This window comes from Taudactylus pleione, unplaced genomic scaffold, assembly GCF_031769625.1.
Source record: "Taudactylus pleione unplaced genomic scaffold, aTauple2 ptg000567l, whole genome shotgun sequence".
Classification (NCBI taxonomy): domain Eukaryota; kingdom Metazoa; phylum Chordata; class Amphibia; order Anura; family Myobatrachidae; genus Taudactylus; species Taudactylus pleione.
In genome coordinates, this window is record NW_028284969.1 from 4,513,428 (window position 1) to 4,519,118 (window position 5,691).

Consider the following 5,691-nt stretch of genomic DNA (forward strand, 5'->3'; position numbering starts at 1 on the left):
AAGTTCTAAACCTAATTCATTTCGCTTCCAAAGGTCAGGTTCCCACTATTATGCTTTCCATCGACGCCGAAAGGCATTTGATAGGGTTAAATGGCACTTTATGAGGTCTGTGCTGGAGCATATCGGGCTTGGTTCTCTAGCATTGCATAGGATTATGGCCTTATACAATACGCCCACTGCTAGGGTCCGTGTTAACGGCTCTCTCTCCGACCCCTTCTCAATAAGCAATGGGACGAGACAGGGCTGCCCATTATCCCCTCTGATTTTTGTTCTTTGCATAGAAGCGCTAGCTAGATCAATCAGGGCAATGAACATATATCCGGCCTTTGGGTGGGTGATGTGGAGTACAAACTAGCTATGTTTGCAGATGACATTCTGGCGTTGGTCTCATGTCCCGAGACTTCCCTTCCTCATCTGATGCAGGAATTGGACTTATATAGTGCACTTTCCGATTTTAAAATCAATATGTCCAAATCATGCGCTCTCAATATATCAACTTCTCCCTCACAAATGGTGAAGTTGAAACATTCTTTCCCCTTTCAATGGCAGAACTCACATATCACTTATTTGGGTATCAAATTGCCTCAGGATTTATCTTTATTGGTCTCGTTAAACTACACTTCGCTTTTTAAAGTACTCCGAGCAGACTTTAGTAGATGGCACTTTAAACAACTCTCGTGGCTGGGTAGGATAGGTGTCGTCAAGATGAATACTCTCCCTAAGTTGTTGTATGTTCTTCAGACATTGCCGATAGGTGTTCCCGACTCCTGGTTCAGCTCCATACAGCTTCTGATTCAACAATTTATCTGGTCCCGTAAGAGACCCAGGATTAAACGATTAATTATGACGCGATCCACTCGCAGAGGAGGGTTTCAGCTTCCTGATATTAAAAACTACTACTATGCGACTCATTTAAATATAGGGTGTTGGACTGGACCAGGAGCCGAGAAGATAAACAGTGGGTGGGGTTAGAGGGGGTATACGTTCAGCAATATCCTGAAATTTTCCCATGGCTTCCGGTTTTGCCGAAGCTTATTCATTCTCACCCGACAATCACCCCGACCCTTACGGTCTGGGGGGTTTTACGCCGCGTACCTGACATTTTCGGTATTCGGTCCCTTAACTTCATTTTTAGCCAATGCTGAATTTTCCCCTGGTATGACTCTGTCACACTTTTCGGGCTGGGCGGTTGAGGGGCTCATTAGGGTCGGTCAGCTGGTGAATTCCAATGGTGTGAAGCAGTTCTCTGATATTAAGACTAAATGGGATATCCCACAAAAAGACTTCTGGAAGTTTCTACAGATCAGACATTATCTCCAATCGGGTTCTAGACTCACATTGATATCTAGGGAGTTGACACAATTTGAGAAGACATGTGTGGCTCCTTCGAATCCTAGGCATACGATATCCACTATATATAAATTATTACAACATCAAAACTCACGGACCCACTCCATTTCGCCTCAGCCTGGGAAAGAGACCTTAATTTAAATCTAACAGAAAAAGATTGGGAAAACATATTTCTTAAAGCTCATAGTAGCTCTGTATGTATTCAAACTAGAGAGACCCAATATAAGGTTCTAATGCGCTGGTACAGACATCCTCTGTTACTACATACAATATACCCTTCAATATCAGCTAACTGTTGGAGATGCCTCGACTCAGTAGGATCTCTATTACACATATGGTGGTCATGCCCTCTCATAGAGCCCTTCTGGAAGGATGTCATTGCAACCTCCAATGACATACTTGCAATATCTGTCCCTACAGATCCAGCCTTCTAACTGTTAAATCACTCTCCTACTCCGCTGTCACAATATTAAAAAAAATCACTTTTACGTCACTTAAGTAACGCGGCTCGAGCGTCAATACCCATTCTTTGGAGATCATCAATTCCCCCTACCCACAAAACATGGTTTTCCAGAATAGACTACTACATGTCAATGGAGGACCTTCTTTTATCTTCAATAGATAAACGGTCCGTTTTCCTGTCCACCTGGTACCCTCGGTTTGAATACAAATCGACGAGCGCATACACCAATTTTATTTCTACATGTGTTGATGCACACTGATTCAATATGAATAGAATGTATGTATTCCTTGTTTTTTCAATTTATGAAGATGTCCTCTAAGGTCAATTACTTATTTTCTTGTTGTATCTCTCCCTTCTCCCTCTTTTAATTTCCCCTTGTTTTTCAGTTCAGAAATTTGATGTGAATTCTATTTTGAATATTTTCTTCTCTATATATTGTTATGTATAGTACTGTTCAATTCTCTCGCTGCGTCGAGACTTGATATAATGTCTTGTTAACAGATTACTTTCTCTTCGAGATTGAATGGAAACTGTTTAACTCTGTTTTCTTAATAAAATAAAAAAAGGCAATACCATCCCTACAGTGAAGCATGGTTTTGGCAGCATTATGCTGTGGGGATGTTTTTCAGCGGCAGGAACTGGGAGACTAGTCAGGATAGAGGGAAAGATGAATGCAGCAATGTACAGAGATATCCTGGATGAAAACCTGCTCCAGAGCTCTCTTGACCTCAGACTGGGGCGACAGGTGATCTTTCAGCAGGACAACGACCCTAAGCACACAGCCAAGATATCAAAGGAGTGGCTTCAGGACAACTCTGTGAATGTCCTTGAGTGGCTCAGCTAGAGCCCAGACTTGAATCCAATTGAACATCTCTGGAGATATCTGAAAATGGCTGTGCACTGATAACCTGATGGAGTTTGAGAGGTACTGCAAAGAGCAATGGGCGAAACTGGCCAAAGATAGGTGTGCCAAGCTTGTGGCATCATATTCAAAAAGACTTGAGGCTGCAATTGTTGCCAAAGGTGCATCTACAAAGTATTGAGCAAAGGCTGTGAATACGTATGTACATGTGATTTCTTATTTATTTTTATTAAATTTGCAAAAAAAACTTTTTACACGTTGTCTTTATAGGGTATTGTGTGTAGAATTTTGAGGACAAAAATGAATTTATTCCATTTTGGAATAAGGCTGTAACATAACAAAATGTGGAAAAAGTGAAGCGTAGTGAATACTTTCCGGATGCACTGTATACACACACACACACACACACATACATATACACTACTTTTTTTGTAGTTAATTGTGGCATATGCTTCACATATCTTTTCCTCCTCCTGAAATACACCCAATATGGGGCTAGCTGGCAACAGAGCCCCATGCACTGGCTGCAGGAGGGGTCATTTGCTTATATGAAACAGGGTACTCGTGACAAACTCATAACTGGTCATTCATATTTCTAGCATTGTACATGTTAGAAGTGTTCATTGTAACTCATATCTTGTATGCCAGGTTTACATTGTTCACTGTATTTGCTGGATGTCTAAAGAGTCTGGCTCAGAGGACAAGAATAATATAAAATCTCTACAGATACATGGGGGATAGGAGTGCTGGTTGGAGCAACTGCATGTAAACTGCATCTCCAAATGTTTTGCCAGCTCCTGTAATAAAGCTGACCCCACACTGTGATCCAGCTAGCTATGCCTAATGGCCGAAAGGTAAAATCTGTGAGTAATGTGGCCACTCCTAGGTGATTGACTCGCATAGATCCTGCCATTTAGGAATATTACAGCTGCATGTGGCACACTGTGCTTTGGTTCCCGACAGTTCAATTCCAGGGTGACAGAGGCAGGTTTGTTCTGCAAAGATTGTTCCTCACACAATGAAATACAACAAAATATATGTATAAACCACTAACACAAAGACCATAGATCGTAGAAATCTGCATGCGTGTGGCCAGCTTGAGAACCAACCTCTACTAAGGTATGAGCAGTATATGGCTAAAATGAAATGTTAGCAGATCATCATTGAGACAGTTACTGCTAGTGTTATACCAAAGGATTATTTCCCAAAGTATGTCCTTTTATTTTGTGCATTCATCAGTTCATTTAAAATAGCAAAGTAACAAAAAAATAAATAAAATTATATATATATATATATATATATATATATATATATATAATTGTGAAATCCAATGCTATAAGTCATCTATAAAGCATGAGAGACTTTCTCATGTGCAATTCTCTGTACCCCTCAGGATGTACCTATGGATTCAGAGTGACCTGGGGGTAAATTTACTGAGGGTTGATTTTCATTTCCATTCTATTTTGTGGTGATTTTAAGGTGAATTGGTGGTGATTTTGACAATCAGGTATTTACTAAATGCAAAACGGACTCAAAATCCCCAGAAATTCGACTTTACACACAAATAGAACTTCAAATAGACCATCGGTACTTCCCCATAGCCATCAGTAGAAAAAGCTTATTTACAACAGTCGATTTGAAAATCGGCCCAAAATCGACATTTTCAACAGAACCATCAGAAACAGTTCTATGTGATTTTAAATCATGTAGAATTGTCTGAAAACTTAAACATGGGAGAGAAGCATGTGGGGCACTTTGGCTGTATAAATTAGGAATTTAAAGGCAAATTAGCACTGGTATGAAGGGGTTTGTTGGTAATACAGTGTTTGTGACATGTTTTGGGTTTTTGTTTAAAATTTTGGGTTCTATTGAGGGTGAATAGAACAAATGTAGAACTTGACATAGAACTTTAAATAGAAACCAATGCACCATCCACATCAGTATGGAACCCAAAACAGACTATTAGTAAATAGTCTATTTTGAGAGGAAACACTGGTCAGTTTTGTGGGGATGTTGGTTCTATTTTGGTCAATTTTAAATGGAAGCAAAAACCGAACCTTAGTAAATGAGAAGTACTACCACTCCTGATAAAGGATGCAGGGTCACTGAGTGCATCAAATAAGTTCTCTCATTGACTTTTACACCATGTTAATGTTTTGTTTTTGTATGTAAAAAAAAAAATCACATCTATTTGCAATAAATGTTATTGCCTCAGACTTACAGAATTCAATTTAATTTGTTTAATTGCCATACGGAATTCAAACAGGGTAGCTTCTTGTTTGGGCTACGAAATATAGAGCCTCCCTTAAAGCTACACTACAGCTTAGTAAAAGGTGGCAGTGAAAGGCTGTTTTCCACCTCACAGGTGCCCTGGGGGATGCTACATGTAATATAGAGCCGCCAATCAATTTTGTTTGCCAACGGAAAATGCTGGCAAAGGGAGTGTGTGAACCAATCACAAGCTGCAATCCCTAGACATCTACTTGTGATTGGCTCTTCTACTCTCCTCCCATTTTTATCAGGGGCTGCAAGTTCTTGGAAAAGCGTCTGCACAGTGCAAGGCACCGGTTAGGGAGAGACCACCACTATCACATTTTGCTACAAGGTAGTGGAAATATAAAACATGTGGAAATGTCCAGGGGATCCTGGGAGTGAGAATACCAGTAACTTGTGCATAGGCTGTCTGACTGCCAGTTCACACAAAAGCACTATAAAACAATGACCCAGATTGATCAACGAGTGATATTCTTGTTATCACTCGTTACTAATCTTAAATGGTGTTCCAACCAATCAGCTCCTAACTGTCCTGTGTTAGGAAAATAACAGCTAGGAGCTGATTGGTTGGAACGCCATTTAAGATTAGTAACCAGTGATAACAAGAATATCACTCGATAAATCTGGGCCCCTGTTCTACTTAGTATCATGAAACAGGCCCATTGCTTTGTTCAGGTGCTACAGATGTTAAAAAGGAATCTTCCAGCTTTAAATGATCAGCACCAAACTGTCAACACGTATA